Consider the following 11,673-nt stretch of genomic DNA (forward strand, 5'->3'; position numbering starts at 1 on the left):
AGTTGCAAGGGACCCTGGGAAGAAGCTTCTAACTCAAGGGGGGGTGCCTTGCAGAGGAAGACGAGAGGAGGAGGAGCTGTAAATCAAGTCGGACAGACAGAAGAGGCGCAAAGCAATCGGTCGGATGCCGTAAAGCAAGTTGGGAACGCCGTGGGGATCACTGCGGCTGCCTGGCTTTCCAGTTTTTCCCCTGACTCTACCTCCAACTTAACTAGTGTTGCTTCTGGATCTGCGGCCACCTCCCAGTACCTATCGTTGCACGCTTGAGATGTAGCAGGAAAAGGAAACAAGACTTTACGAAGAATGGTTATCGGAGCCCTCCAGAGTCCACCTCAGGCAGGCACAGTAAACAGGCGGTGTGTACACATCTGTTCACAAAGGAAGTCTCTTTCCTGTCCTGAAACTACCGCACGCGCCCGGTTTTCATCCGATGGCCTCTTAAATTAATAAGGACCAGAGGGAAATGACTCGGTGACGACTTGAGGGAGTGGAAGTCTTCTTTAGGCTGTCCCCAGAACTGTACCTTGCAATGAACGACGATTACAGATCCTATTAACAGTGCTCCTAAAACGGTTTGAAAACTTTAGTCATAAGAACCCAAAGTTAAGTACAGACGATCCGGTTTTACGATGTTTTCAATTTGCAGTGAGGTAACCATCGTAAATCGAGGAGCATATGTACTGAGAACTGAAAAACAATTTTTTTACCTTTTTTATATTTTATTTAGAAACAGGGTCGCGGCTAAGTTGCTGAGTCTGGCTATGAACTCATGTCCTCCTGCCTCAGCCTCCCAAGCCGCTGGGCTTACAGGCGTGCTCTACCGTGCCGGTCAAAACCATTATTTAAAAAGACGTGTGAGTAATCTGGGCAGTAAGGCACCCGAATGGGTCTTTTTCAGGATGACTAGTTATTCTTCCCAGGAACACCACGTGGTGCCTCAAATCGAAACCAATGAATAAATAATTTATAATTTGATAAAGGGTATTCCATATCAACTGAGAAAGAATTGTTGATTTTTCAATTAGTGAACCATTTAGGGAGAAAGGTTAGTTTTGTTGTTGCTCTTTGTTTTTGTGTTGTTATTCTCTTGTTTTTGTATTTTTGAGGCCTCATTATGTTGCGTAGATTGTTCTTGAACTCCTGGTCTCAAGAATATTTTGAGATATTCTCCTGCCTCAGCCTCCCAGTAGCTGGAATTACAGGCATGTGCCACTGCACCCCAACTTTAATTCTTATCAAAATGTACAACAAAATTAATTACAGTGGAATTCAAGGTTGAAGTGTTAAACACAGATACACATTAAACAAGGTTAAAAAAAATATGTAGTCGAATATCTAACCTCAAAACGTAGGACTAAATGTAAAAGTTGAGAAATAAGTTATAAAGTAAAAGATAGACAATTGCAGCTATTTACCTAAAACTTTTAAAACTCCTGTTAGTGAAAAAAGAAAAAAAAAAAACCTGTTAAAAGGTCAACAAGAAGGCTGGAGTTTTAACTCGCTGGTTGGGTACTTGGCTAGCATGCATGAGGCTCTGGGTTCCATTCCCAGCACTGAAAAAAAAAAAGTGAACAACCAAAAAAGTAAACAAGAAAGAAGGGAAATATTACTATGAATGTCAAAGAGGGTTCATATGTATAAGTACAAACAATAAGAAAAACAAGCAAGTCAATGTTTCACAAAAGGAGATATATAATAAATACAAAAAGGTATAACTTCAATTAAGGTAAAAAGCATACATATTAAAACAAAAATATTGGGGCTGAAGATGTAGCCCAATGATAGATTGCTTGTAGGAAGCCCCAGGTTCAATCCTTAGCACCACACAATAAATGAGAGAAGAGGGCTGCAATAATTAGATTATGAGAGTTGTAACCTAATCAGTCCATCCCAGTTTGAATGAACTAACTGGCTGGTAACTGTAGGAAGGTGGGGAATGGCTGGAGGAGGTGAGTCACTGGGTGTGTGCCCTGGAAGGGTGCATCTTCCCTATAGCCCCTTCTGCTTTCTCTACTCCTGGCTACCATGCAGTGAGCAGCTTTCCTCTGCCAGGCTCTTCTGTCATGATATTTTGCCTCTGGGCCCAGAGCACTGGAGTTGACCAACTATGGACTAAACCTTCCAAACAAAATGAACTTTTCCTTCCCTAAATTGTTCTTGTTGGGTATCTTAGTCATAGCCCTAAAAAGTTAACATAATACATAGTAGGCAGATTTAGCCGATCAGTGGCTAATCTACACTCTCAGGTTCCTTGGAGTCCCCCAGGTCAGAGGGTTGTAACCCTGTCAGTCTTTATTCTCAGCATGAGAAATTGCTGTCAATATAAAGGGAAACCCCCCCCCCCAGTTTCAATCTGTTTCATTTAGGAAAACAGACATATATTCAAGGGAGAAAGTGGGCTATCTTGTGAGATGCACACTTTGAGGGTAATGTAAACCGGGTGCGGTGACACACACCTGTAATCCCAGCAGCACAGGAGGCTGAGGCAGGAAGATCACAAGTTCAAAAATAGCCTCAGCAATTTATCGAGGCTCTAAGCAACTCAGTGAGACCCTGTCTCTAAATAAAATACAAAATAGGTCTGGGGTTGCTCAGTGGTTAAGCGCCCCTGGGTTCAATCCCTGGTACAAAAAAAAAAAAAAAAAAAAAAGGGAAAGGGAGGGAGAATGTGGGCCATCTCAAGAAGTAAGATGATGCTTTTGGGGGTTCCCAGCTCTTCTTTTAAAGGAAACTTAGTGGGTGGGTATGGGAAGCAATGTTATCAGTCTGGTAATCTCAAGACAGTTTATGGTGGTCTGATCAATCTCAGGCTAACATGATCTTCATTATCTAATCAGTAGATAGCATTGAAAAATCACACTTATTTATAGGTTTCTCAAAATATTGTATCTCTCTTAATCTTTATTGGGGGTTAATTAACAGTGTTCAAGGTAATTATTGTAATGGATTTATAGATTTCTTAGGAATTTGGAAGTGACAGTTCTGGGGGAAAAGACTGGCTTAGGGAGTAACAGGTTTAGAAAAGTGTCCACAATTTCTGAATTAAAATTTTATTTCTTTGTCCTTCCTTTATGTCTCCTTTTTACCTATTTCTTATTTCTTCTACTCACTATGACTCATGTGGTGAATTGATTTCATCCTCTTCACTTTTGGGGTGTTTCTTCCTTTGTATTGTATTGAGAAGAGATCTTATTGAGATTTAGATGTGATATAATCAGTTTGAATTTCAAAAGATAACACTCTGAGGTATTAAAAACAAACAAACAACGACAACAACAACAAAAGGGCCTTGCTGCCTTTCCACTCACTGGACCTCAGCTAAGAGCAGGCCCTGAGCCAGAGTTGGCACTCCTACTCCCCAGTGGGTGGCAGTGGCATGACATCCATGGCTGTGGGAGTAGCAGCAGTAAGAGTGGTGAAATTCAAGCCCAAACAGAGGTGGAAATATGACTGCAAGGGCTTCAAGAAGCAGTGGCTTGCCTGTGTTTCCAAATTGAGTAAGAGGACCAGATGCTGTTGGTGAGTGGCAGTTGGCACCCCTACTAGTAGATTGTCCTAAGAATAGGAATAGACCCCAAAGAAGTGACCAGCGGTGCTGCTGTGAGGGAAGTTTAGGAGAAGGCCAGAGTCAAAAGACAATTAGGCAGATTCCTGGGTGAACCAAGACCAAAAGTATAGAATATATATTATATTCTTACAGTCAATGAAATATTAAAGATTTGGGAAGATTCTCTTAATAGACATAGGAAAGAAGACAGTGCTTCAAAGTAGAAGACACACTCAAAGTTCTCCACTTTCATAAAACTGTACCTGCAAAAAAAAACTAAAGCCGGTTGTTTCTGAACCAATGGAAATTACAGTCTCTTCCCTTCCAGATAATAATGCTGCACAGACCTCCGGGTTGTCATCTGGTATAAGACAGAGAAAACTGGGAGGACCACCCCACCACATGTGATCTCATGGAAAGAGGCTTCTTCACTTTCCTTGGCAAACATTTGAATGATGCTCACAGTCAGAATTTGCAATGTAGGGATTTCAAAAAAGGTGCCTGTTTTTCAGATGCATGCCAATTTTTTTAATGTAAAATATTTTAATAAGTCAAAGTCATGTGGAATTTTTAAAATATAACTCTGCCCTCCACCATGTTACTTTGTCATTTTTCACACCATTTTTTCAGATTTTTGGTTCACCTGGTATCAGTCTTTTATTTTGTCAGATCATACTACTTGTGGGTATATTCCCCCAGATTGTTTTCTCATTTGCAGCATTATCATAGTCAATGAATCTTTCCGTGGTGGAAATTACTGGAAAATATTCTTGTTACTAAAGAAAGTCATCTATTCCAGAACTTAATTCATAAAATCAGGTTTTTAATCCATAAATTGCTGATTTGGGCTAAATCTATATGATACTGTAACTATTTTTGACAAAGGACTTCAATTTGCTATTTGGGGGATTTGTCAACTCATTTACCTGAATTTCTATAACTGGTATGCTGTTCACTAATTTGCTTTATATGACTCTTTCCTCTAATAACCAATAGTAGCTTAACATAAAGGAGAACCCTATAGAGTTGGTGATTTTAGGGAAATGTTGTCAACAAAACACAGGGGATTGGAGATAAAACTCAGTTGGTAGAGTGCTTGCCTAACAAGCACAAGGCCCTGGGTTCAAACCCCAGCACCTCAAAAAACAGACAAACAAACAAAAAAACACAGTATTTTACCTATCATGAAAACTGTAGTCACAGAATTGATTTAGTATCTCAATTGCCAATTCCCTTTCTCTGTAATCTCTCTTTACATAGAATACCTTAGAACCATATTTCCCTCAATGTAAATTGCTCTTAAAACATTTTTTAGTTTTTTAATTTAGTGACATCTTTTCTATTAAATTTGTGTATTTAGTAATAAACGGAGCATTGGAGTCTCATCTTCAGTGCCCATCAGTGCAGAAAGATAGCCTTCTTAGCTGTTGAGCTGTTCCAATCACCTTAAAATGTCTCATCTTTTGTAGGTTGTCAAGAAGTACTGTTCGTCACATAACTTAGGGCACTGAAACACCTGCACTAAGCCTTACTTCGTCTATTTTTAAATATTTTTTTTAGTTGTCGATGGACACAATACCTTTATTTATTTATGTTTGCTTATTTATTTTATGTGGTAGGATCAAACGCGGTGCCTCACATATGATAGGCAAGCTCTACCACTGAGCTACAGTCCCAGCCCTGCCTTATTTCATCTTATACTTGTCTTTATACGCACTTAAAGTCAGACCTTCCACCTCAGACACCTAAGGACCTGGTCTGAACTCCTGCGCTTCCCCAGGGAGGTCAGAAATGAGTGGGGAGGGGACAAGCCTTTGGACCAAGCCAGACTGGGGAAAGTGAAGGATCACTTTTTTTCACAGACGTTAGACCTTTGCTAATATCGTAACTGGTGAGTATAAAGTAGAAACAGTATAGCTAAAACATTTCGTTAATCTTTAAAAATAAGATTGCGGTCGCAGAGCGGGTGTCACGTGGCTGAGGGCGGGGCTGAGGCGGCCGCTTCCCAGCTCTGTCCCGAGGGCTCCGCGCGCAGCCGGCCTGGTGGGCCCTGAAGATCCCGTGGACTACCGGAGCCAGCCAAGCGGCTCGGCTGGAGCGACTCTGAGTCTTGCCGGCTTTACAGACCCGCTCGCCTTCCTTCCGGAAGCCGGTGCGTTGCTCCCCCTGCCGAGCCTGCGGTGGCCGTGAACAGAATGCAACCCTCGGAGAGGCACTGGAAGTTCCCCCGAGGCCGAGGGACCGCGCGGGGCGTGCTGGAGATGAACCCCAGGGCCTGCACATGCTGGGCAAAATGCTCCACCACTGACCTACCACCTCAAGTCCTGTTTTTATTAATTTTGAGACGGGTTCTGGCTAAGTTGCCCAGGCTGCCCCCGAACTTGTGATCCTCCTGCCTCAGCTTGCCCAATAGCTGGAATCATAGGAGAGGGAGGATTTGAGTGTTGTAAGCAGTTCTGGATTAAAGACATTTTAGAGCCAAAAGGAAGACAATCTTGAATCTTTCTTATGGATTGGAAATACCAAGTAAGAAATCCATGTATATGATGCTGGGAACTTCTAGTGGCAAACTGTTCATGACTGAAAGACTTGCTATAGATGAACCTTCCAAGTTCTTATCAAGAAAATGACTAAGAAGGCAATGATGGGTTGAGAAGACCAGTGGAAAACTCCCCAGGAGAGAGCCATAGAAAATGTACACTTCAGAAGAGAGGTGGAATCAGAGAACTCAAAAAAGGGAAGTATATCATATATGTCCTCAGAAGGGTAAAGAGGTTTTTAATCACGTGCATCAGATTACTCCAATAGATAATCAAATATATGAATGCCTTGAATGTGAACGAGACTTCTGTGAAAACTTAGCTCTTATTATGTGTGTGAGAACCCATACTGGGGAGAAATTTTACAGATGTGCTATATGTGAGAGAATCTAAATCCAGAACTCAGATCTTATTTCCCACCAGAGGATCAACAATTATGAGAAACCTTATAAATGCAGCAAATGTGAGAAGAACTTTTGGCACCACTTTGCCCTTTCAGGACACCAGAGAATACATGCAGGTTAAAAAAAAAAAAAAAAAAAAAATTCTATACGTGTGACATTTGTGGCAAGAATTTTGGTCACAGCTCTGATCTTGTTCACCAGCAAAGTCATACAAAGTCATATGTGGGTAGCGAGTGCAACAAGTGTTTTAGTCAAAGTACCAACCTAATAAGTCACCAAAGAACTCACACAGGTGAGAAGCCATTTAAGTGTCTGGAGTGTGAAAAAACTTTCAGAGGGAAATCAGACCTTACTAGCCACCAGAGAACACATACTGGGAAAGGCCCTACAAGTGTAATAAGTGTGAGAAGAGTTACTGACACTCTTCAGCCTTCATTGTACATAAAAGAGTTCACACCAGGGAGAAACCCTGTAAGTATAGTGCCTGTGAGAAAAGCCTTGGCCAGAAATCAGATCTTATTGTGCACCAGAGAGTCCACACAGGTGAGAAGTCCTATAAATGCTTGGAATGCTTGAGGTGTTTTACTTGCAGTGCCAACCTCATTAGGCACCAGGCAACTCACGCTCATACTTTTAAATGCCTTGAGTACAAGAAAGGCTTCAGCTATAGCTCAGACCTTATTTTGCATCAGAAAATTCACATGGAGAGAAACCACATTAGTGGTCTACATGTGAGAGTGGCTTCCCCTTAGGTATGGACTTTGTTGCCCAACGGAAAATGAGAACTCAGACGGAGGAACTACATTGTAAGTGCAGTGTGTGTGATAAAAGCTTTCATCAGAGCTTAACTCTTCAACATCAGATAGTACGCATTGGTGAAAAACCATATATCTGTAATGTGGGTGACAAAGCTCTTGAGCTCAACCCTCCTCATGCATCAGAAGCCTCACAACTGTCTTGATCAGGCAAGAAGTTGTGATACCATGAAAAATATAATTACACATCAGAGAGCTCATTAGGATGAAGAACCCTAGGCAAATCTTGGACCTGGCTCACAGCTAAAGAGCCTATAATTGTAAGAAGCATGAGGAATGCTTCACCTGGAAGAATTGCCCTAACAGCCACTCCAGAGAGAAACTCCACAGATGCCATGAGCTTAGGAAAACCCTTAGTCTGACCTTGATCCCCTCAGGATTCACACAGGTAGGAGACACGGTACATATGAGAGCTTTCTAGCAGTGCACAACTGTCCCCATTGTAGGGGAATTCATACCAGAGAACAGCTTTTTAAATGCCTTCAGTGTCAACAGAGCTTCATACAGTATGTACATCTCACTGGACACCAGAAAACCCACCTGGGGAAAAGCCCCAGCAAGTGTGGAAAAAACTTCTTCTAACAGAACTCTGACTTTCTTACCCATCAGAGAAGCTATACTGGTTTAAAAAAAAAAAATTATTGGAGAGTCATACTTGGGTTTGATCCAAAAAAGAAAGTAGGGAGAAAAAAAAAAAAAAAAAACCTGAGGAAAGAAAAACAAATAAAATAAAAAATAAAATTGTGGCTAAAAATAGAGTTCTTACACTTCAGGAAGATGGTTGCCAGTTTGAAAATGAGATCTGCTATAAATGCAGCTGAACTAAATATAAACATTAGTTTATAAATTAACACTAATAGATAGTACCCCTTAACAAGAATAACTCCATCTTGTAAGACACTTCCATTTTCTAGTCTGTACCCCTTTTTAAGAAACAGGAAACTAACAGCACCTTGTTCTTGGAATACCCAGCCCCAAAGGCCCTTAACCACAAAAACCTGTTTTTGCAACTTTGGAAACCACCTGTACCTATAGTAAATTTCCATCCTGCTCTAGTTCCTTGTCCTAAGATATATAAACCTCTCCTTTTGCAACCTTGCTTGCTGTGCCATTCTATTGGGCAGCCTGGCAGGCCATTCATAGCAACAAACTCTGCTTACTGAATGTGAGACTTTGTCTCGTGAGAATTTGGGGGTATCCTGTCCTAACATTTTGGTGCCCTGACTCAATTGGGTGTATTTCACCATCGACCTTGCTCTGCGGTTGGGGATCCAAGCTGCTTTGGTGGACCCCCAACTGAGAGGGATTCCCTAATCTCACAGGGAATCCCCCACCAGAGCCCTTCCTTTATCCATCCATCACCGGCCAATTAATTCCACTGGACACCCCCTTGGTAAGTCTCCCTTCCCGGGACCTAACAGCTCCTCTGCTTAAACCCCAGCAACTTGCCAGGTCTAGGTTCCCTCTAACCCACCTCTCTCAGGAACCAGGTTCCACCAAGAGCACAGTCAGGAACTCCCAGCGATGGTGATGACCCTCCCAGGGCAGCTTCCTCTACTGATCTCTCCTGGGAGCCAGAGACCTCAGGGAGGCCTGGTTCTCCTCCTCCCAGTACTGAATCTCACCATGGGGATAAATCCATCAAACATTCCCCCAGATACTCCTTTGGGATGCCTGTTAACCAATCTCAAACCTCTCCAACTGGCTCCCGACCTTAAGCCACATAAGCGCATTTTTCTCTGCAGCCAAGCATGGCCTCAATATGATCTGGATAATGACTCCAAACAGCCACTCAATGACACTTTTGACCCTAATGTTCTTAGGGATTTATATGACTTCTGTGAGCACTGTCAAATGGAAGGAAATTCCCTACATTCAGGCTTTTTCTTATCTCTGCTCTAAACCCTCTCTCTACTCCTCTTGCTCCCCGCACAACTTCTCTTAGCTACCAAGCTACCTAGGGAGCACTCCCAGACCCCAGATCCTGAAGCCTTTCCAGCCTTTGACCCAGCAACAAACCCCCTCCTTATCAATGCCCCAAGCCACTGCTCAACAAGTCCTACCACCAGTCCCCTCAACCCCCTCAGCACCTCGGGTGCCCCAAGAACCTCCCAGCCCAGATCTCCCAAGCCCCACATATATGCTCTCATGGACACTCCTCCCAATTCACCTCTGTCTTTCTCCTCAGGGAGGTCTCTGGAACCAAGGGTATCGTCAGGGTCCACGTTCCCTTTTCTCTCTGACCTATCCCAAATAGAGACTTGGTCCTATACCACAGATCCTGGCTCTTTTACCAAGGAGTTTCAATATTTAGCACAATCCTATGACCTCACATGCATGATACATACCTGATCCTTTCCTCTACCCTCCTCCCAGAGGAGAGACAATGAAAGTGGCTAGGGCACATGCAGATGAGGTCCATCCAGACACCCCTGCTCACCTTGTAGGCACCACAGCTGTCCCAGTTGAGGAACCTAATTGGAATTATCAAACCATTGGCTGAGCCCTCTGAGACCAAATGATAACCTGTCTAATGACTGGTCTCAAAAAGGCTGCTCAAAAGACTGTTTATTCTGAAAAACTCTGGGAAGTCCAACAGGAAAAGGATGAAAATCCAGCCTGATTCCTTTACCACCTTACAGAGGCATTACAAAAATTTACAAAAGTGAACCCTAAAACTCCTGACAGTGCCATCATCCTTCTGACCCACTTCATATGTCAATCAGCCTCCGACATCCAAAAAAAAACTAAGATTAGAAAATGGTCCCCAAACTCCCCAAGCTGAAATCCTTAATGTGGCTTTTAAGGTATTCAGATACCAGGAAGAACAACAAAAATCCGACCTTGAGCAGCGAGATAAGGCCAAATTTGAAATGCTGGCACAAGCTCTTTGCCAGGGCCAAATTCCCCAACCCTCAGGCCCCATTTATTGGCCAAAACCAAGAGGACCTCCAGGGCCCTGTCTTAGATGTGTCCTGGAGGGACATTGGACACAAGCCTGCCCCAGGCCCTGTCACCCACCTGGACCATGTCCAAAGTGCAAACAGGAGGGCCACTGGGCCAGATTGTCCTACTGCTGCTCTAGGAGGGAGTCCAGATCCGCCACCTCACTCCTCCTTACTAACCGACCTCCTAGGTTTGCTGGTGGAAGAATGAAGGGACCCTGGACTCCCTTACCTTGCACCCATCACCTTACAGGAGCCCAGGGTAACTGCTACAATCAAAGGTAGGCCATTTCTTTCCTGTGGATACTGGAGCCACATTTTTGGCTTTACCAAAGTTTTGGGGACCTACCAGACCTTCACTACCTCCATTGTCAGGTTGGAGAGTTCTCCCTCCCAGCCACAAAAGACAAATCCCCTTACCTGCATTTTGGGTGGAACAGTTTTTACACACTTTTTCTTGGTTATATCTAAATGCCCTACACCCCTCCTAGACTGAAACATTCTTTCAAGATTCAGAGCGACTTTAAAACCTATTTCACATAACCTCACAGCCACAATCTCAGGACTCATTGTCTTCTTCCCATTCCCTCCTCGCTATTCTCAGTTCCCCACAGCTTCACTGAGTTCCCTGAGTGTCCATACCCATTTTCCCCCTGCCATAGTAGACCCCCATAATATGAACTCTCCAGGACCCTGCATTTGCAGACCACCATGAATCCTTTCTCATCACCCTAAAAGATTGGAATACATTCCCTTGTCAGCCTCAAGACCAGATTTCCCTTACACACCTTAAAGGCTTAAAACCCATTATCACAGACCTTCTCAGGAAGGACTTACTTCGCCCCACACACTCCCCCATCTTTCCTGTCAAAAAGCCCAGTGGCACCTATTGCCTAGTCCAAGACCTGCAATTAATTAATGCTGCAATGACTCCCATTCACCCTGTGGTTCCCAAACGTTACACCCTCTTGTCACTCATCCCTAGCTCCACCACATATTTCACTGTTCTAGACCTTAAGAATGCCTTCTTCTCTATCCCAATCCACCAACAATCTCAAAACCTATTTGCTTTTTCACATGGACTAATCCAGATGTCCATGTTTCCCAACAACTCATTTGGATGGTTCTCCCCCAAGGGTTCTGAGACAGTCCCCATGTTTTTGGCCAAGCCCTGGCCAAGGACCTTGCCACCTTAGATCTCTCCCCAGATCTCTCACTCCAATATGTAGTCCCTCCTGAAGGTTGACCAACAACACACCATCCTCCTTCTTAATTTCCTAGGAAACCATAGATATCAGATATCTCCTCAAAAGACCCAAATTTCCTATACCCAGATAACCTACCTAGTTTTAACCATTACACCAACCCAAAAGGTCATTACTGCTGATTGCAAGGCCTTACTGGTCTCTCTCCCACCCCCAA

The 11,673-nt window shown here is 43.3% G+C and overlaps 1 pseudogene; it reads left to right on the top strand.

Moving 5' to 3' along the window:
* The first annotated feature begins 3,176 nt into the window (after positions 1 to 3,176).
* LOC124981905 (diphosphoinositol polyphosphate phosphohydrolase 2-like) lies at positions 3,177 to 4,074 on the top strand (annotated as a pseudogene).
* Positions 4,075 to 11,673: the final 7,599 nt, after the last annotated feature.

The sequence above is a fragment of the Sciurus carolinensis genome, chromosome 4 (genome assembly GCF_902686445.1).
Source record: "Sciurus carolinensis chromosome 4, mSciCar1.2, whole genome shotgun sequence".
Taxonomy (NCBI): domain Eukaryota; kingdom Metazoa; phylum Chordata; class Mammalia; order Rodentia; family Sciuridae; genus Sciurus; species Sciurus carolinensis.